Raw genomic sequence first — 23,577 nt, 5'->3', positions numbered from 1 at the left:
AATTTTGGATTTTGGTGCGCTGTCTAACCATAGCATGTATATCCCCCATCTCGTTTTCTACGATGTTGTTGACATCTTTAGCATTCTTCCTCCGTTGGCGTTAAGGATATATGGATATCCCAATCTTTTTCAAACTTATCCTCTACTTTCCGCAAATATTCAAAGTTCGATTGAATCGTTCTACCATGCCATCGGACTGCGGATGTAGTGCAGTTGTGCGGGTTTTCCGGAAACCCAGTTTCTGGCCATCTCCTAAATTAAAACTGATTCAAAATTTCTTCCTTGGTCAGAATGTGGTTCTATTGGATATCTTGATACCTAATACCCTTTACTATTCCTGCCTATTGGTTAGGAATGCGTATAATTCTGGCCATTTGCTGAAATAGTCCATGACTACAAAACATATTTGTTTGATAGTTTACTGACAGGAAATCGACCTGCTACATCCATGGCAATTCGCTTAAATGGCGCACCTGAATTGTACTGTTTTATCTGACTATGACGCCTGGATTTCGGCCTTTTAGCAGCAATGCTCTCGACACAATTGGCGATCCACCCCGTAACTGATTTACGACAACCAACCCAATAAAATCTTTGTTTTAATTTCTCCAAGGTTTTAGTGATACCCATGTGTCCTCCACTTGTACCGTTATACAACACGTTGGGAAATTCGCGAATTCTTACTTTCGGAACAATCATCAGAGTTCGGGAACTTTGCCAATCTTCGCTTTTCCATACACGATGCAAGTACCCAGACACTAACTTTAAACTATTCCATTGTGCCCAATAAGCCTTCGACTGAGTTTTCTGCAGCTGTTTTTTTTTCATTGCACATTTATTCATCTCCAATCCATGTATTACACTTTTCAAATCTGGATCTTCTTGCTGACATTTCCGTAGCTCCTCCGGATACCAGTCTAATGTTATAGTCAATAATCGGACATCTATAATGTCTTCTTTGGCCTTAGCTTTCGAGCAATGTCTGCATTCCAATGTACAGGGACGGCGGGATATGACATCAGAATTTCCATGACTACTACTTTTATGATCTTCTATAGAGAAGTCGTAACTATTGAGTCTCTCAATCCACCGTGCCAACTGTCCTTCTGGGTTCCTGAATTATAGAAGCCATTTAAATGCTGCATGATCTGTCCTAACCTGAAATCACTGGCCATAAAGGTACTAATGAAAGTGTTTAATGCCCTTCACCAACGCCAGTAATTCCCTCCGAGTAACACAATAATTTCTCTCTGGCTTGCTTATTATCTGGCTGCAATACACAACCACTTTCTCATGACCATCAATGACATGTGATAGAACGCCTCCTGCTGCAAACCCACTGGCATCCGAATCCAAAATAAACGCTGATCCTGGGGCCGGGTATGCTAACATTGGCGCAGTACTCCACCGTTTCTTCAGTGTTTGGAAAGCAATTACTTGTTCTTTATTCCTTTCGAAAATTATATTATTATTCGAGAGTTCATGGAGGCTACTAGCTACGCTGGCAAAATTTGGAACGAATCGACGATAATAAGTACACCCTCCAAGGAAACTTACTTCACGTACATTTTTTGGAGTGGGCCAATCTTTTGCTGCCTCTATCTTTTCATTAGCTGTGCATATGCCTTCCGTTGTCACTTTGTGTCCTAAGTAGCTTACTTTCTTTTTGAAAAGGAAACAATTCTTTGGACTCAGCTTAAGACCAACGCTACCCATCCGTTGGAAACCACTTCCATGGTTTTTAAGGTTTTCATCGAAGATTTTACCCAACATGATGATATCGTCGAGATATACCAAACATGTCTGCCAATGTAATCCTTTTAATACCTGGTACATAAGTCTCTCAAAGGCAGCGTTACATAATCCGAAGGGCATTATGGTAAATTGCCATAGACCATCTTCAACGCTGAAAGCCGTATTTCTTTTCTCTTCTTCGTTTACCTCCACTTGCGAATAACCACTTTTCAAATCAAGCGTTGGGAACCATTTTGTGTCTCATAACGAGTTCAGCGTTTCATCGATTCTAGGTAGTGGATAACTGTCTTTCTTCGCAACATTATTCAATTTTCTATAGTCCACAAAGAATCGCATGTTCCCGGCCTTATTTTAATGGTTTGCCTCTATATGTCGTTTTCGTTCATAGAATCTTCCTCAAGATGTATTTCATAATTTTTCACGGCCTCAATCTCCTGATACTGCCCTAATATACCTCCTTTGGAAAGTTTGATTGGTAACTTGCACTCATTAAGTACTCTTACTGGAACACGTTTATCTTGTCTAGTCATAGCCAAGGTTTTGCCTATAAATAAGTTTGGTGTAGATTGTTCTGTGGCTTTAACAACCCACAACTTGTTAGTCCCACAATCTCCATCTATTTCTGCCCAAATAACTGCTTCTGATTTTTGTGGAATCTGCTGGCTCTCTGCTATTATCACTCGTATAATCTTGTACTTGTTATCATAACCAGACATAAGTGGTACCTCCGTATTTTTATTCTTTGATTTGCCAGAAATTCTACTCCAATTATGACTTCGTCGACGATATTTGCCACTATAAAATTGTGCAGCATGACTGCTTTTCCAATAATGATTTCGCACGTTATTTCTCCGAGAACATGAGTATTTTCTCCAGTTGCAGTACGCAACTTTGCCGCAGCTAATGGTCTTACTTCTTTATTAACCAGATCACATCGAATTATGGAAAGTGACGCGCCCGTATCCACAGTCAGTATACGCTTTTTGCCGTCTACACATCCACTAATGGTAACGTTACTCGTATTCATGCTTATTTGTGAAATAGAGATTACAGGGGATTTGCTTGGGAGAGCCTTGGGGGAGGGATTGGTTGGATTTGACATTTGCTTGATCCTTTTAAGCTTTGCGTTTACGTTCAACTGGTTACAGTTGCGTGCAATATGACCACTCTTTCCGCAGTTGAAGCATTTAACCACACTATCATTTTTCTTACGAGTTTCTGTAGATTTTTCCAGTACTTTTATCATCTTTTCTTCAACTTTTTCAAGTAATTGGTTTACCCAGCTGCGATCTTCTATTTCTACTTGATAAGTTTTGAATGTTCGAATGCTAAGCAAAAATGCAGTTTCCTGTGTCAGAGCATACGAAATGGTTTCCGCAAACGTCAATTTTGGAAATGCTAACGAAGCGAAGCGTATAGTGTTATCTCGTATTCAATTGACGAATTTCTGAATTTTCGTGTCCTCTTGTATTCTACGGATTTATGTGCATAAGCTAAGTGAGCTAACCTCTCAATCTCTGTAGAAAACTCCTGCAGAGACTCATTGGCTTTCTAGCGGCGATTTCGCAACTCGATTTGGAAGATCTGCTTCCTGTGTTCACTATCTTACTGTCTAATACACCCATCAACGTTTCATTACTACTCGACTCGCAGTTTGGAATAGTCTGTAATGTCTCCGCTTCAGATCTTTTTAATACAACGAACAATGCAGCTACTTTATCTTCAGCGTTCTAATTATTTGTAGATGTCGTATTTTCGAGTTGAAGCTTAAAAGCATGGGATGGAACAGTGCCATCAAAGGATGGAGGTTATACCTTGACAGAAGCTGTTGACGTAATTGGCCGATTTAATTGTAGCTCGCGAAGACGATCTTTCTATTCATCCACTTCAGTTTTAACTTCTCCCGCTCTTTCGAAATCTGTGAGGACACTTCAGCTGTTTGTGAGGTCACCTGCGACATCCGTGCATCCTGCTCTTTCAACTGTAGGGTCACCTGTGCTAATCTACAATTATGTGCACCCTACGCTACGAACTGCTCTTCCAACTGCGTTGACAACCGCGTTTCTAATTGCGATATTTGTAGGGCCATACGTGCATCCTGCTCTTTAAACTGTGTCGATATTTGCGTTGCCATCTGCGATATACGGGAGTCCTGCTCTTTCCCCATGTCGATATTTGCGTTGACTTTTGCGATATTGTAGGAAAAATAATGTTCATGTCCAGAGTCTTTGACGAGCATTGAGCCTCTTCCTTTTCCGCTATCTTCGTAATATTTTCCTCTAGTTCCAATTTAAATACATATTTGTCAACATGAATGTTTTTTGTTTCCATGGCCTCTCGCAACCGTGAATGTAATTCGGACTTTACCCCATTTGTTGCTAAACCACGGTTTTATAGCTCCTTTTTCAGTTGTGGAATCTTGAAATCGTTAAACTTTTCCAATTTTAAACAATTATTTCTTTGGCGATTTCTTTTGACAATCCCATTTCTGGGATTTACTTTGTAACTCACTCTCGAGTTCGAGCACTAGATTGTTAAATAAAAGTCCCAATTTAATGTTATACACTTATCTTTATTTCTAATTCCAACAACTTAACACTTACTGCTCGTTATTCGAGTTTACAAATTATTGCTTATAACTCAATTGCTCTTTACACGGCAACAATCTAATTAGAACTGTTTGTGCTGCACAATCTGGCAACTACGAGTTCACTGTCTAGTTGCTTCTGGCAGTTTACCGTCGACTCTGATTTGTTCTGGTATTCGTGTTCGCCACAATATATAAAATATGACATCTGGAAAAGTAGTTTGCATGATTTTTAACAGGAACTTTGGTTAATTTAATTTCCGTACCATCAACGTATCCAATGCAAAACGGTAGTTCATTGAAAGTTGTGGCGCACTTTCTTCTGATGAACCCAATCTGAATAGAACTATTGCGAGTTGTAGCTCTATAGATAACTGTTTACTTTTGCATTTTGCGAATGATGCGTCATTTGAAATCTCTGTTAATATGATTTACTCGTAACATTTGGCATAAGCGATTATCATCCATTGAAGTCAAAATATCTTCGTGCCAATGAATTGATTTTGGAACAAAATTTACAACGCCCTTGCGACACTTCATGACAACGTACAAATTTTGATACAGTATCTTCGTTTTCGCTAAATACATCTGTGTAGAGAATATACTATTGATCTATATATAATATCATCTTACACGTTTTATATTTACCTTCAATTAACACTATTCGTTAAATCAATGTTTTAATTCAATTTTTAATTATTTTCGATTTCGCACTTATTTTAAGCATTTTATTCTTTTTGTCTATAATTTTAAAATAAAACTTAACAACTTACGTAGAAAAATGTATTCACAGTTAATAAGCTTAAGAAATTCAACAAATAACAAATAACAATGCTGCGTGGGAAAACCCCTATTGTTCTTGATCTGAATGAAGTTGTCAACGCATTTGTAGAATATACAAATTCACTGCAATTAAACAAGTATGGAAGGGCAAAGTTCAGGTGTAACCGAACATTTTATAATAACATTTTATACTTTCGACGAAAGGGTGAAAGGATTACAATCTTTCACAAGGGTGAAGGGATTACGCATCAAATTTCGTTATAAAGTTTCATATACATACTTACATACCTAATAGCACAATTATCAAGCGCGTTTGTTCAATCGCGTTTAGCGCAGCAGAGCAAGAAATTCCGAGTCACCACTAAAGTTTTTAAATCTCGTTGGAAACAGTTACCGACGCAAAACCGTAGACCGAATCAGCTGATACGACCTATCTTATCAGAGCGCAATGTAAATGAACACTCACCACCGCTGCCACCGCTTGTACAGACCGTACGGTAGGATATCCGCGAAAATTCGATGTGTAGAAACGAGTGAGCCGATTGCTCTGCCGCAATGCACGATGGTCAGTTTCGATGTTTTGTAATAATTAAGAACTAAACTTGAAAATATTTGAAATATTCGTAAACTAATTCAAAATCACAGTCGAATACAATTATTTATAAATAGGTAGACTAAGTCTAAGTCTAGTTTAAAAGTTGGATTTTAGTTTTGAGCTTTTACATTATAAAAAATTATAACTAAAAACCTAAATGTGTACAAAATCATGTATACAAATTGAGCAATGGTAACATTGGTGAAATGAAAACTAAAAGACAACAACTGATTTCTACGTTGCCACTACGGGCATAACTTTTGACAAATTTTGTTTGATACGGGCGGTAAGTACGGAAGGGCGGAATGTCGGTGACTGTTTGAAGCATTACCTGGCGTAGAGGTTACCGTGATCATGAAGGCGGTTCCTTCGGAGCGAGACTTGGCCATTGCGCTGCAGCTGAGTTGGCCTTCACAATTATTACTAATAGCTTAAACACAACACAGGCGATGACGACTATTCGTCGTACTTAGCGACGCCGTCGGAAGAATTTTCGCCGAGTGTTGCTGCCGTGTAAAACACGATACGGACGATTTCCGTCACAGCTGTCAGTGCTTGGTAACTGTTAGTGCTTGTATGTCACAGAAAACATGAATCTGCAATTTTCTTTTTTTTTTATCCAAATGTTAACCTCGTGTAAGGCATACATAGCTCTTAAATCGCGTTCAAGAAGAAGATGGTAGATACGACCTGAATTTAACAAGAAAGAAATTAAGGCACTTTTTTTTGTTTGTATTTGGATAATAATAAAGCCAGTCTTTTGTAAAGTTTTATTAATTTTTTCATAAAATTTCTTTTGTATTCAGTAAGCAATATGCGTTCTTATTTAAATACAACAATTCCACTACAGTGTAACAAAAAACAATTCATAAGAAATATGTAAATAGGTATAATGTTTAGAATTTCAAATTACATACTTAGCAGAGTAACGCATTGCACTAAAAAACTAAAATTATTCATACATAAAGAAATTACTTCAGTCACATACACATGTGATTTCTAGTTTCCTAATTCATTTTATACTAAAGCTATAACTTTGGACTCAATTTGACGTATACGTTGAGGGGTTAAGTTAGCGTCAATAATACCTCGCTTTTGAACAAAAGTGACATTGCATTCTCGTGTTCTGTGGAATACGGCGCGGCCACCAACTCTTTCATTGTACTCATGCACTCCTTCATCATCTCAGTGAACACATCATTAATTTCATTCATTGCTGCCTTTCTTTTTTTCTGTTTTGGCGCTGAAACATTTGGTGGACTGTAACAACCTTCTGGAGTACTAGTACTTGTAGAAGTACAACACTCTATTTCTTCCTCAATTGTGTCAAAAGGTCTGTTGTTGTTAATCTGTTGTTGTAAATGGAAAATATTAAATTACAAGTATACTAATAGGTATGACGAATGTAATACTTACTCTCGAAATTCACTGTAGCCGTCCAAAAAACGTAATGTTTCCATATATACAAGGCGCAATTCAAAAGTTTCAGGACTTTTATTAAAAAACGAATATTATTTGTTTTTTTTGAAAAATTTATTGGTCGCCTTCAAAATAGTCTCCTTCCGCCTGAATACAACGTTTTGCACGTTCAAGAAGGTTATCGAATGACTTTTTTAAGTCATTTGTCGGTATAGCGTTGAGGATGGCGGTCGTCGCCTTTTGGATGGCATCAACGTCAGCATAGCGTTTTCCTTTCATGGCCAAATGTAGTTTTCCGAAAGGGTAGAAGTCGCGCGGTGCCATATCAGGTGAATACGGGGAGTGGTTGATTGTTAAAATTTGAAAATTGGTCAAATAATCGGCCACATTCGTCGATCGATGAGACGGCGCATTATCGTGCAACAAACGCCAACTTCCATCTTCGCGATATTCGGGCCGAATGCGACGAATACGTGCTACCAAACGCTTCAAAACTCCAAGGTAGAATACCGCATTAACGTTTTGGCCTGGTTGAACAAATTCTTTGTGGACAATACCCTTGTAATCATAAAAACAAATCAGCATTGTCTTCACTTTTGACACTTTTGAGCGCGATTTTTTGGGTTTCGACTCATTTCTCATTTATGTCCTCACGACCATTTTGAAAACGTTTAAACCTCTTGTGAATACGGCTACGGGATAGACAATCATCGCCATAAACTTGTTTCATCATTTCATGAGTTTTGAAGTTTTTTAAAAGTTTTACCAAGTTTAAAACAAAACTTAATGTTGGCTCTTTGTTCGATGCTCATTTACTACAAATGTAATGTCACATGTAGCGCTAGAAGCCGCGTCGTTTTAAAAGTCCTGGAACTTGTATCCATGTTTTGCATGGAATCTGAGCACCACTGCCAGAATCCAGTCCTTTCTATTTTTTCTACAGCTTTCTTCTGCAAATATTTATAATACTTTAGAAGAATAGCTTATAACAAAACATGTTTTTCTTTAACTGACCCAACAAATTTATTGTTTTGGCAACTTCTTTCCTAAATTTGAGTTTTCTTGAACACATTTTTATAGTTCGGTGAAGACAAATTGTAGAAGCACTCGTATTTTCTATTTCTTCAATTAACTTTTCATTCACATCCATTTTATTTACTTATGGACACCTCGTGTGTATTCCGCGCTCAGAAATATCTCAATAAATTACGAAACCAAACATAAACAATCTTAATATTGACAACGCAGACATGTTCTTAATTTTTTTTTAATTCTAATGATTTTTACTGAAAGCAATCCTTCCTTGGCTATGGTAATGCCATTTTTGCTGCCGTGGTCGGCCATGAACATTCTCAAGCGTTTTTGAAAAAAAGAAATCAATTTGGAATGCGCGACAGTACTAGAAACCCCCAATTGCCTGTGCCGAAAATTAGTTATGAAAAATTATGCGTCCGATAAAAGAAAAGGCTTGCGATCGCGATTCCGGTTTTTATGCATATATTTGTAACGTAAGTATGTATTTACAAAAAGGGGTAAGTATAATTTATTTCGTTAAATTATGGTAAAAGATTAAGGTGAGTATTTTAACTAGTATTATTCAGGTACTCAGGTAAGTATTTTATATAAACTATAAAGTTTATAATTTCAGTTCAAATCTTTAATATTGCAATTAATGGTGCTTTAAATAAATTTAATATTTATTTTGATCTTAGCATTTATGATGTCGCTTGATGCAACACCGACCACTTTGACAGGATCATGATCCTTTAACGTCGATTGGCAGCATGGCGAGTTTATGTAGTTGTGCCCGCTTTGGTTGCCACGCCTGCCACTCGTACCTTGCCGTCTTGCCCTTCAGCGGTTTCGACGACTCGTCCTTGTACCCACTGCTGCGGTGGTACGTTGTCTTCGTGAACGAGGACGAGATCGCCGGGCTGAAGGTTTCGTTTCGGATGTAGCCATTTTTTGAGCTCCTGAAAGCCCGTCAGGTATGTTTTGAACCACTGCTGCCAAAACTGTTGCTTGAGACAGCAAACAAGTTCCCATCAGGGTCCGTTGGTACTTGTGCTGTTGGCAGTGCTCGCAGAGAACAATCGATTAGGTGGTGAGCTGGAATTAGTGCTTCTCCTACGTTGGGGTCTTGGCTCAACGGTGCTAGGTGACACGAATTCAAAATGGCCTCCACTTAGGCCAGTAGAGTTGAGAGCTCTTCAGCTGTGAGTAGAGCGTTGCCGAGTACACGAACCACCAGATGCTTGAACCACAAAAATCTACGCCACATATAAGAAAGGGTCGTAGCCTCAAAGTCTTTCGACTGGCAAATTTCCCATTATTTGGGTTTGCAACTTCGGCTTGTAATGAAAACAGTGTTTACAGTTTCTCATGGTTTTACTGCATGCTTCATCATCAGCCATATGGGTTTTCGAAGAAGCGCAAACAAATGCTTTTGCCCCTGCGTAGTGATGTAAAAGTGCAGAAACCTTCTATAAGTGATAACGAAGTGGAAATTTTTATTCAGTAATAAGGGGAATTTGGCATCGTATGGGAGAGGTGCATTTAATAGGCAACCTCCTACTTGGATTAATTTGAATGAAAGCGACATATACGAGTGTTCATGCAAAAATGGATTTCATTCGCAAATTCCGAATGTTGAACCACCTGAACAATTTTCAAAAAACTCAAGTGTAATTCGTCTGATGTCAGTCCCTCTCTACTCAGTCCACAGTAGGCATTTCTGGTCGTCTGATCTACCGTAATAAATATGCGACCACACGAAGCAATTTTGGAGGAGAAAAGAATTTCTAAGAGGAACTGTGAACCGCCAAACTATATCGAATGATTTAATTCGTCCACGTTGCAGCCCCGAGACACATGATGCGCAGAATTTTGTTACTTTGGCACATGTCGCCAATGTACAGTGTCAGTCAGTTCTTGAATTTCGGACACTCTATTCGCTACAAAGGTTTGTAAAGTAGATGGATGTGTTGTAATTTAATGTAACACGGTTTCAGAGTCTGCCTAAAATGTAATTTTCTCAAATCGTCGACCAAACATACACGCTACTCGTGACCATAATTTGGCAAGAAGGTGTGCTGCCGAGAGCTCGAGACGCAGAAGAGGCTGAGTCAGTCAAGACTTTGCAGTAAGCAGAATATATTTGACACCACTAGCAGATTGGTTTCGTATGTATATGCAGCATCCGTACGCTCTTATTGAAGCGCCGGAGAAGCGATGTATTTGGCAGATAGCACTCGACTCTAGGTTAACGTACCGAGGAATGATAATAAATGAGAGCTGTAGTAGGTTGGCTTTGAAATGCTGATAGCTAGTGTCAAGGCGCAATGGAATCGAATCCTCCTTCTTTGGTGACTAGTGGGGCTAATAACCCAGAAGGTTCGAAAAAGCGAGCAGAGACCGACTATATGTTTCGTTTAGTGGCTCGGCCCAAAACAAATCGAAACAAATCTTTTTTCGGCAACCAATGGATCCCTAGTGTTTTAATTGAGTTTTTGTCTTTAAAGCTTAATGACCTTACAGTGCAGTCACAGTCGAAAAATTTAGAGTGGTTCGAAAACCACTTTGTTGGGGTGAATCCAGCTGAGTTTAATATTTTAATTACCTCAATTGTTACATATATATATATATATATTCTATTAATTAATCATCAACATAAACCGTGACACCGTGAGAGTTTCAGTCTTCTTTATGCATAACTATTCGGCGGTACATTTTTAGTAATGTCTGCCGTTAAAGCGTACTTATGTAAGCGAAAACGAAAAAGAGTTTTTTACAATTCTTCTTGAATGATTGGATCTACCATCAAAAGTTCATTTAATGCTATGTGACATGAAGTACACCTCGAAGCATCAAAGACAACACGTAATTTAGTTGTTGTGCTCTCGGGGCTTAAAGCGCATTGATGTGGAATGAAGTAGTATGGCTTACTCGGGATCTTATTGTTCGTTGGGCTCATATGACCTAGTGCTCTGTATTCATTCATAAAGTCCAGACACATTTTGCGAATTTTTGGATCTTTCAATGTTCTCCTCTCCAGGGCCTGAAACCGCCGAACTGCGGGTTCATATGAGTGATTGAGTAATTTACGATCAGCTCTAAAGGGCATTCTGACTTGAAGCCATCCTGAAGGCAATACTTGAGAAGTATTAACGAAAATTTTTTCACACTTTATTTGCTCTGGTGTCAATTTGATGGTATTTGTTTTAAAGGTAATTCTTCTAGACCCAAAATTTTTGATTACCGAATTCATTGACATCTTCTTCAGCTTGGCATAATGTGCTAGTTACAGAAGCAGGAGGACTTAGATTGCTGACATATCCGCACTTAAAGGGTTTTTTGTAACGTTGGTTGATTAGGACGACTTTAAAAAAGGTTTCTGCACCTAATAAGATATTAATATTTTTTTGATTTATGGTTCTGGATCCGCCAATTCAATATTGTGCGGAATTTGGCAGCCATTAACATTGATGTTATGGTCTGGATGATTAGCCGAAATACACCGCATTATCCAGAATTCCGCAGAAAATTCGTAATTATTTACCTACGACTTAACAAACCCGCTAAATTTTGTCCCCACTTACGTATTGGAATTTTCAACTCCATCATAAAGTTGTCTTGGGAGCCTGAGTCCAGCAACGCTCTCACAGGCAGGTATACTCCATAACTGGTCCTCTCTTGAATAACTGCTGTCGCCAACATAACCCGATCCGGCATACTCGTTTTATGCATAGCATGTGTGGTGGAAGGTATGTATAGCGGAAAAGGAAATCGGATACTGGTGCTACAATTTGTGAGGGGAATGTAATCGATCCCACACTTAAATACAGTATGTCCAAAGAGTGCTCCTTCGACTTGCACTGTTGACTCTTTGGCTGCTTAGTATTTGCAGCAACTAAAACTGACTTCATCCTGTCCAAGTGTTGCTGCTTCATATGACTCGTGCTGGATGCGGCTCTGGCTCTCGTCCTCGAACACGACGCTCCTTCTGCTGATAACTGCTGAAAGCCTCTACTTAAGGTGGCTTCACAGTCCTTCCATAATGGTAACTGGTAGTAGTCAAATTGTTCTTTCCACTTGGATCGGATGGCAGAGACAAATTTTGTCTTGACTATGAGTATAATAATGGCGTTTCTTATTTGCTTCTCATCTTATTTTTGGGAGTTTTGAGTTGGGGGATGTGACAAAACATATTTTTGGCTAAAATAGTTTTAATTATTGATTTCGTTTCAACAATTATGTCCTCTAACTCCCCTTGGGCCATGTCGTCTTCATCATTCTCTTCAATTTTAGATTCATTAACTTTTCACTGTGTGAATTTAATATGTTGAGCCAACATTCCAAGTCAATTGGATCTAACGACATAGTTTTTTCCAGAAGGCCCGTTCTAATACGCAAATTCCTACTTTTCTCCACCGTCCTTTGACGCTTTAACGACTTTAAGTCTGTAAGCTCCTTACTTGGAGAGAGGTTGGCGGTAGCTGGCTTTGGCTTGCTCATTTTTGCATTTTGAATTAAAATTCACGATAACTTGAAAAACTTTGGCAACAGAAATAAATCTGGAAGTATTGAAAATCGATTGACGAGAACGAAAAAAGATATCAATTTCCAATTACACGAAAAGCTAAGCGAAAGAAATAAAGTCGAAATGAGCAATAGAACAATTGTAAAAATTTAAAGCTAAAATTTTTGGTCGATAATTAAATTTGCAAACAACCGAGATAATTTGCGGAAAGCTGACCGAATTAAAAATTATAATTATGCAATTTACAGAAAGGTCGCACCTAAATGTAAATGAAAATGCTACCGAAATCCCAGAATCCCTTCACATTCACTTCAATAAATATATATAATATGTGTATCTAATATACATATGTATATGTAATGTATGTATATAACAATACATATATAAACAAGTAAGGAAGGCCTAAGTTCGGATGTAACCGAACGATTTATACCGCAAAGTCATACTCGTTTTATTTCTTTGTGGATCTTGCCGCCTTCTTCTATGTTGACCGATATTTTCGGTAAAAAGTCAACTATAGGCACTGGGGTCCACATATTCAGTACCTCGGGGCTTAAACAGTTTTGGTTCAATTTAGATAATTTTTGGTCAGAAGGTGGCATACTTTAAACGTATTATTCACACCAAGTTTTACGCCGATATAATCATTGTTGCTTGATTTGCATACTGGAAAGTGAAAAAATCAGATGGAATTTAAAATGATGTTATATGGGAAATAGGCGTGGTTGTAATCCGATTTCTAAGGGTAGAAGGGGATTTTATCGACACTAGAATTAAAGCCAATTGAGTTATTAGAACCAGTTTGATGGGGGAATAAAAGATGAATTAGTGTTATTGCTAGAACAATAAATGGTAAGATTTTCGATATATCGATTTGGTTGAAATCGGTTGAGCAGATCCCATGGTATGGGTTTTTACCTAAAAGTGGGCGGTGCCACCGCACTGACTAATTTTGAACGTGGTTCCTATAGAGTCATCTCATACCATCCCAGAGATAAAATTTAATGTTTCTGGCTTGTTTAGTGCTTTATTAACGCGCTTTTAGTAGTTTTAAACAGTACCGTTATATGGGGAGTGGGCGGGGTTGTCACCCGAAGTCACCCATTTTCACACCGTAGATAGAGATGCTAAAAACATTTGTTCCCAGTGTCCATTTTTTTATTATGACTTCAGTGGTATAGGAGATAAGCACATTAAATTTAAACTGCAGATGCCCCTCCCTAATGTGATCCTGTATACCAAATAAGTATCTTGTATCTTGTTGTGGAGCTTAGTTATGGCAATTTATTTGTTTTTGATTACACGCCCATCTGCAATACCAACCGTCTTACGGTACCAAGAAACATGTGTAGCAATTTTCATAAAGGTATCTCAATTTTTACTCAAATTACATCTTGCACAGACAGACGGACGGACAGACAGTCACCCGAATTTAAACTCGTCTCTTCATCCTGATCATTTATATATACACAACCCTATATCTAACTCGATTAGTTTTAGGTGATACAAACATCCGTTAGGTGAACAAAACTATTATACTCTGTAGCAACAAGTTGCGAGAGTATAAAAAGAATTGTATGTGAACAAGGGAGAGCCAAAAACTGAAAGGGTGCTTTTTATTTGTGTTAATATTATTATTATTTTTTTTTTGTTTGCATCACTTTAATAAAGTGGTGTCCAGCGTTTACGTCCCGGCAGCTCATGCTAATAATGGTTTAAACAGCAGCGGATTGACGGCAACAACAAAGTGATGGCAGCAGCGGAGTGATTGCTAAAAAACCAAAATGTTTTTATTTATACCGGCACAGACATTTTAAATGCTTTATTACTAGTCTATTGCATAATCCTATAGCATTTAAAGCAATGAAAATCTAACACTCGAGTTCTATAGACACATTTAACAAAAATAGTCATTTGGCAGCGCAGAAAAAGTCTCGTATAAATAAAATTCAGTAAAATGGGAATTCCCAACGTAATAACCAAAAGTAAAAGTTATAGTTTCACTTGTTTTCTTAAAAGAAGCAATTTTAAAAGATGTTTGTTCTATTCAGTTTGTTATTAAATTGAGAATTTCGAATCGCGCGTAAAAGGAAATAAATAAGCCTCTCTGAAAGGGAAATAATGGTTCAACTTTTCGAAGAAGGAAAAACATACCCTGAAATCGGTCGAATTGTGGGCAGAACACATTCTTTCATAAAAAGAGTAAATACAAACATCTCGGCGCGACAAGGACGGCCATAAATACTAACACAGCGTGAAACTCGTAACGTGCAAAGTGTGAAACCACCATTCGCAAGATTTAAAAAAAAAACACAGGGTTTTATGATCAAGTCGCACACAAGAACTCATCATATTGCTAGTTAATAGGTAAGTGCATAATGTTGTCGCGAAAGAAGCCCCAGGAGTTTTGGTAGAAAGTTATTTTTTCCGATGAGGGCAATTTTATTGCGAAAACGGGCGTTCGACAAGAAAATCTTGATACGTGTTGTGAAGAACGGTGGTGAAGAAGCAATGATATGGGGGTGTATAGCTAGTAACTATGTGGGCCAAATGAATTTATAGAGTCCACCATGGTTAAATATGCATACCTTAGTATCTTAAAAATAAATTTAAAGCAAAGAGTGGTAGAATTTGGACCTGGAAGGGGCTTCTATTTTCTACAGGGTAACGATCCGAAGCATACATCGGACATAATTAATCTTTAGTTACTCTACAATGTTTCCAGCTTAAAACACCACCGGAATCACCAGATTTTAATCCTAAATAGCACCTATGAAATTTCCCGATACGTAAAATCTGCCATGTGCGATTACCTCAAAGGATATGCTCAAGGATGTGCTGCACGAGGAACGGGCTCACATCCCTTCGACAAAAACCTCTAAGCTTGATATGCGACTTCCTTTTAAATTTTAAGAAGAATTCATAAAAAGAATAACTTTATTCGAATTTTTACCTTGTACGCAGACTTTTTCTAATGGGTTTTCTATTCGTACGTATGTATTGTTTTGTTTATATGTACTGTTGGCTATTTAATCACATTTATTTTCATAAAACTACTCATTTGATGTCCTTTAATGAATATCAAATAAATTGGTTTTAATAATTTTTGTTGGGGGTTGTACGCAGACTTTTTCTGCCTAGTGTATGTACATACAGCACAAACTAATGAAGCTATATCAACGGAACTTGTTGACAATAAGTACCTGTAGCTCCTTCTTATTAGAGCTGAAAAATTATCGATAGCCGGACTACTCGATACTTACGATAGTTTAAAAAAATACTATCGATAGTTTTTCCCTTGAAATCTACTTACTTTTTGCTGATTTTAATTAATACTATGTTCGCACCGAATTGAAATCCTCTTGAAAACACAATTTGTGGATTGTGGAACCAAAGTCGTTCTGACCGACATTGTCTGTTTTCGATGAGTTTTCATTAACATTTGTTATGTACCCTACAAGAACAGTGACGGTCATCTGATGAGTAATATGACAGTCATAGCTGAAAAAATTTTGTCAGCGCGCAGAGCAGAGTTTCTATAATTTTCTTAAGAGTCTTGTTTTGTTTTTGTTTGTTTGTTTGGTTTTTTCTGAGTCATTGCTGACCATAAATCCGTCATAGCTGAAAATTGTCAGTTATGACTGAAACGCTATCAGAAGTGAAAAATTCTTTTGCGCAGTAGATAATATAATTTATATTTCTTTAATAAATTTCAAACTTTTAATCAAAATTAGTTATAATAATATACTTAAATATAAAAAGGAATGCAACAAAAAATATAATAAAATATGAATATATAAAAATAAATTTTCACTTGATGCCATCTCCTACTTTCAATAGCTCTGCGTACGTCTTTCTCCAATCTGTGGATAGTTCTGAATTTTTAAATGCAAATGTAAATTAACAGTACTGTTATATCAAATGTGAGTGGATTAGTGAACCCATCGGAATTTCTTGTAGGGTACGTTTAGGCCAATTATGGAATGTAAACAAATTGTCAACTGACATTTAGGGCTGACAAAATATGTCTTCTAATAATATCGATTAAACTAGAGCAGGCACCGATCATAATGAGTGGAATGTAAGTTTTCAAGGGGTTTTCAGCGAAAACTGTGTTTTCGTTTGACAGATTTTGTATGGATGAAAACACAAGTTTTCGCGTGAAAACCTCTTTTGTCTATGAAAACACGAATTTTGTGTCGGTGCGAACAAAGTATAAGAGACATTGGCCTTGTACACTTCGTGAAATAATCTTTGGACTTATGTATAAAACCAAACATGATCAACAACGGAAACTTTAAAAAATAAATTGAGTTACATATGTATACAATTTATCATCTAATATATAAAATTCTCGTGTCACGGTGTTTGTTGCCAAACTTTTTCGAAACGGCTGGACCGATTTTGATAAAATTTAGCATGCTAAACGAGTAGGTCTGAGAATCGGCCAACATCTATATATTTTTCATATCCCTAAATGTTAAGGGTGGTCAAGCTCAAATAATTTTTTATACAAAATTTTTTGTTTTTATTTATTCATGATTCAGCAGTAAAAATACAAACAATTCTAAATTTTTAATCGCAATTTTTATATTTGTCTGTTTTATCTCCAGATCCGCAAGATTGTAACCTAATATAATAATTGTAGTATGGTATACTATAATTTTCATGTCTAGTGTTTCTATATAACTTGCTCTGAGAGCTGACTAGATAAAAATGTAAATTATGTACACATTTACTACTGTAATAAGAGATCAAGAAATATATACTTAAAATTACTTTATTCCTCAGTAATCCACTTGTTTTTGTTTAAAAAAGTTAATTGTTGACGATTGTAGTCTTTAGTGCTGTTCTCCCATCTTATATTAGCAATCCATCCTGGCTAAACATACATATGTTTATATGAACTGTAGGCAGACTAATGCCTCTGGGTAAATGTTTAGTATAATTGTGTACATACAAGTATATTGTGAAATTGGATCACAACAGAAAAATTATGGATCGCGGCTGCATATATGACTAATTGAGATTATATACTGCTGTCCATAATATTAGAATTATTGTGTTTTATAATATTTGAAATTCTTACCTATTTTGAAATATTTCCGCACCAGGATGCATCCTCCGCCAAATTTACATTAAAGTCCCCACCGAGAATCAATGGTATGTGATCATCAGCCCTGCTAAGGAGAGCAGAATCGCCATGAGTGTATATAGCCAACGAACCCTGTATGAAATACATGATTTCATCAAGTTTTTTTAGGTTAGAAGATATGTAAATCGCTGCGATGACAATTTCTTCTACATTTGGTATTTTACATTTACTCAAGCTGATATCGCCAATTTCAGTCTGTATGTGCAGTGGAATTTATTGCACTCATATGAAAATGTGGAATGTCAATGTTAAATGTTTCGCATTCATTTTAATAGATTGCAACACCTCCTGGTTTGCTTTGATTGTTGCCAGTACGTTCTGCAAATATTTCCGTCGTACTCTATAATCTCGACTACTCTGTACAGGTGTTTTTGCTGTGCTTTCTTAGATAGATATCTCATAATATAGCAAAGTAGTAGTTGAAGCTTCAGTTCCAATTTGATAATGTACATATTTTAGCCTTCTTTCGCATTCTACATATATTCCTGACAACGCTCGGCTGGTGTTTTTGCAATTTTCGTTTATTTTTTTTATTGCTGTATTATCACTATAATCAGTTGATTGATCGTGTACTGTATTTTAAACGAGATATTGTGAGGGTAAATATGACTTGGCGATGGATGTCAGCCTAAACAATAATTAAATGATGATTATTATCATTTTGAATAATTTTGAGTACTATCTTGACTATGAAAATATTCACGAAACTGAAAACGAGTATTGCCCCTTGAAATATCTTCATTTGCGATTGCATTTAGCATTTGCTAAATATCTGAATTGTTAGCAATATTGCCAATAAAAATTGCACATTGTGAATGTTTAGCAATTGTTGTCTAAATATATTTCATGCCATACATTGCTAGCTTCGGTGGCCAGACATGATGCCAGCAAAGATGAAATCAATCATTTCTATTTTGCTGCGTAAACTGCAATAGCAAAGTAATATTCAAAACATAAATTTTAACAAAACATAGAAAATAATAATTAAGTGCATATATTATAAATATATGTATATGTATGGTTGATATTTTAATGATAATTGTTAGCATATGTAAATATCATTGCTCATATTTAATTATTTAATAAAAATAAATTTAAAAAAAACAATTGTGTAACAATTATTTGAGTCTTAAAATATGAAATCTTGTTTTTCCCAAAAATACATTTGTAGAAAATATAGATTTCTTCTTTTTTCATCATCCACATAAATTTTTGTTCATCATAATATTTTTAAACGGTTCAAGAGCTCCAACATACCATTTCGAGAATGATTATTTAATGATAGCAAATGCCCACACAAGAACATTGCCAACCTTAATTCGGTGAATGATAGAATAAAAGATTATGAAAGAATTGTGATTGCAAAGGTTGAATTTATTTAAATTTGTGAGCATAAAATATATAAAAAATAAGTAGATATTTCGATTAATTTGTTTTAAATTATCAGTTGTTATTACAAATCATATATTAGTGCTATTTATGCTTCTATTGGTAAAATAAAATTTGATATGTTAAAGCTTTGAATAATTTTACATTTTACATATAAGTAGATCCACTACAGCTACCTATTGTCGCCGGTAAAATTAAAAGTGGTTTTAATTTAGCGACAGCGACAACTGCAGGCCTTCTAATGTGAATCACCGATGGTATTTAATAATTTTTAATTGGGCAGAATTTAGTCCAAAAAATTTAATATTGTAGATGAGAGTGCCGAAATTAATCAAATTCCAATACATTTTCTTTATAAAAGAATTCTTTTTCAAGCAATTCATTAACAATATAAGATTAAGTGTATTTCTACTACTTACGTATACCGTCACCGGTTTATTTCTGTTAAAATTTCTAAGAGCGACGAAACAACATCGTTCATGGTCATGCCGCTAAGGCAAATGTGCCCTGCACGCAATTTTGTAAAAACAACTCTTGTTGCCCAATTTGCTAAATTCATGTTACATCACGTTTGTGAACCAACATATACATAAAACATCATACTCGTTCAAAAAGTATGGGCCTCATCGCTGAACAAAATTTGGCTCGAAAACGTCGGATCTTCTTGGAACTTTTCAAGAGCCCATAGAGCGAGGTGACGTCGCTTGGGAAGGTCGAGCTGCTTCAGTTCTTGGCCAAGCTGTATTTTGACGCTTTCAATTTAAGATCTCGACGTAAAATGCATGTCGTTCCATGCGTCAGTCCGAGTTGCAGCGAACGGCGCTGAATCGACTCTTCACGGTCTTCGCGTACACTCTCAGCTACTACCGCTATATTTTCTTCACTGCGTGCTGAACGTGGTCTATTCGGTCGAATACGATATTATCCAATAATGCTGGGTGCTGGCGTTGCGAATAGTACGCTCAGTAGGCCAATTATGTTGAACATAAGTTGAGCGAAGTGTGCGAAACACATTCTTCACAGAACGTGAATTTTCGTAATTAAGTTGAACGATTTGTAAACGTTGTTCAGACGTAACGTTACAAAAAAGGAGTGTGTGCACGCAAAAAAAATTGTAATATCAGAAATAAACACAACAAGTAAGGAAGGGCTAAGTTCGGATGTAACCGAGCATTTTATACTCTCGCAAAGTTAAATGGTATATTCGTTTGAGACTTCTTTATATATTTTAATAATTAGAAGTAGGAACTGTTGCCTTAGTTATTTACTTTTCACTCACAGAGAAAATAATTAGAGCAATTTGTAAACTAAATTTACTCAAATTATGAGAAATCGTTCTTGTGCTTTTTGTATACGCTTATAACTGATTTTATATAGAATGCATTACAACTGTATTGAGAAGTATGAAAAGAAATCGTTTTTGAACAATGAATAACATTTTTTATTTATTATATCTATATTATTATACATGTTTAGCTTAAAAATAATAAATATTAACAACTTTAAAAATGATATAATATGTATATAATATTTACAATATGAAACATAAATTTTTGTAGAGATTCTTATACATATATCCAAATTATATTTCTTTTTTCCTTATACTATTTAATTTCTATCATATATTTATACAATAATGTCATATATAATAACAAATTATATATATAATTTAAATTTTCTTCATTAGATTATTTACATATTTTTCTTAAAATTGTCTTAAAAACTACTGTCAAAATTCCTATACCATTCCAATTCGATTATATTTGGAAAAAAAATTAAGAACTATTGCACTTAGTCTGAAAACTTTAGTTCGAAATAGAGACACAAATACTGTCATGATAGCTGTGACCTATCTCAAAAGTAATTGCATTTACACGGGAAGGATCCATGTTTGAAAATGCCCAATCAATTTGTGTACCGGCAGGTGTAGTTGAATATTCTGCACCAAGCAGGGAACTAAAGTTTTTTTCTTGGAGCAGATTTCTTATTGCAGTCCCTGTAGACATTAAACTCCAACAATTAGCACATTTTGATTGCCTAACTCAGAAGTAGGGACTTCCTGAAGTTCTACAATTAATTGTCTGACAGAGAAAGCTGAATTTCTATATAGAACCAGAATATTAATATATATCAAAACTTTCACAAGGATAACTCCAAGTTTCTACAAAACATAAAATATCTGAAGATAACATCAAACAGTCGCTTTTTATATCATTGATGTGAGCGTGAAGACTCTGAACATTATGGATAAAATTTGATGTCGGGAAATCATAAAATTGAAATTTGTTGTCAAAGCTTTATTTGTGTTCAATTCCCTCAGTTCCATAAATACGGGATCCGATTCAGAAAATTTGTTAGGAGGAATAAAATTTCCTCTGATGAATAGACCTTCTGCAGAAGTAGCTCGACTACAAGCGACATATATTGAAGCTCTAGGCATTCTGGGTCGAGTATGAACTACAACTTTATTATATGTGGCACCCTGACTTTTATGAATAGTTATTCCCTCAGCCGGAACAACTGGAAACTGATTTCTTTCAATTGAAATTTGTTCATTTCTTTTATATTGAAAAGATTTTAGAACTTTTTCAATTGGTGTCTAAGAACTTTCTAGAGGATGAGGCTTTTTTGATCGTGCTATCAAACCAACAGAAGGTTCCAAAAATTTAATCCAAAGAATTGTTGGAAAAGAACAATGGAAATCAATTTGCAAAAGTTGTCCAGCTGCCCCATTAACCGAACCATCATACGTGTTTATGTTCACTGTAATCATATATTTGGCGGAGGTTTTTAGTGTCAATTCATAGGGCAGTCCCTGCGTTTCAGAAGTTTTGAAAAGTTTAACTCTTTCCAAAATATTATCATTTTCATTTATACTAATTCCTTTAACTGAGTGTTTTGCAGTTGAAAGGAAAGCTTCTGTTGGGATTCGACTGAGCTTAAGGGCATTGAAATTATTTGTCTCTTCATTGGACCAAAATAAATGTATGAAATCAGCGGGAACTTCTTCGAAATTAACTACTCGAGCTTCAATGAGTGATATGTCCTCATTTGTCATAGTACCAGATGCCATATGATTTAATTCAATTGCAAATCCCTGATCCTCCCGTTGTCTCATTATCTCTGTTAATTAAAAGTATTTAAATAACTCCCACAAAGGGGAGCCAACTAAAGTGCTGTATGTATCATTGGGATTAGGAGAGAATATCCACCTATCTCCATTGTCCATTGACCTATTGTCATTGCTAAGTGGCCTCAACTCTCTATTCAACTAATTAACAGGTAAAGAGAATATTGAATGAAGGGTCATTCCACCTATTCCGAATGGTGCTTTACCCGTAGGTGCGCAAGGAAGAACTTTTAAGGAACTTGGATTGGATCCAGGTGTAGAATTGTAACGATGGTTAAGAGCTTGATATATTGCAGATATCAAACGACTCTTTCCTACACCTGCACCGCCGCCAATGAACTCATAAAATGGGAGATTTGTTTTTAGGTGGTGCATCAAATGTGTCAAATCTTTTTTGAACTAAAGAAAATAATTCCTCAACTGGAATTAAAGGGGGTAGTTTAATAAGTCTAATATTGCAATCAGATTCAGTGCCATTATCTGTTGAATCTTCGCCATGCAAGTCCAGCAAATTTATATTTGGGTTTATTTCTGGAAGTGCCAACACTCTGAACTCATTTTCCACTATAGGTAGTTGATTTTGAGCACCTTCATCCAAGTCTATTTCATTATAAAGACTTTCTAGAACATTTTCAAGTTCTCTTTGCTCAAAAACATCATAGTTTCTTTGATTTTCCTCAATTTTAATACGATGTGTTATGCAAGTATGCTCAATATCGTTTTCAATGAGATCTTGCTGTTCATTCCGCCAAGGATAGTAAAGCAATAACATTTCGCGGTAATACTCAACTGAAACCCAAATCTGGGTTAAACCTTCTATACCGAATAATACAAGGTTTGGGACGTTTTTTCACAAAACCGCTACCATCTTTAAGAGTATGACAACCCCGCTTCCTAGTAAATTATCGTCTTCCCTCTCTTCTTCTTCATGATCACTATCTTGTGCTCTTCTACTAGATTTGAAATATTTATACCTAGATGCAAAATCAGCTAAACAAAGAGTTTCTAACTGATCGGATCTTTGAACATAACGGTCTAAACTACCGGCTACGAATATTTCAGTCGAACCTGAAGGAAGGTTCTAAAGTCCCACTGTAGGTTTTACCATTCGAACACGTTCCTCAGGTTGAGAGGTATTTGTATAAATATCTATATAAATATTTCAGCATTCTTTGCTTCCGAAAGATGGAGCCCAATGCAGCAATATACTGCTTCTTGTGCAGAT

The 23,577-nt window shown here is 36.1% G+C and overlaps 1 protein-coding gene and 1 pseudogene across 17 annotated transcripts in view; one reads left to right on the top strand and one right to left on the bottom strand.

Annotated features, from left to right (window-relative positions):
- Positions 1-23,577, top strand: part of LOC118681060 (uncharacterized) — a 449,031-nt gene that overhangs the window by 9,415 nt on the left and 416,039 nt on the right. The window lies entirely within an intron of this gene.
- Positions 2,121-6,109, bottom strand: LOC138855914 (putative leucine-rich repeat-containing protein DDB_G0290503; annotated as a pseudogene).

The sequence above is a fragment of the Bactrocera oleae genome, chromosome 2 (assembly GCF_042242935.1).
Source record: "Bactrocera oleae isolate idBacOlea1 chromosome 2, idBacOlea1, whole genome shotgun sequence".
Lineage (NCBI taxonomy): Eukaryota > Metazoa > Arthropoda > Insecta > Diptera > Tephritidae > Bactrocera > Bactrocera oleae.
Note: the sequence above shows the minus strand (reverse complement) of the source record. Positions and strands in the feature narration are given on the sequence as shown.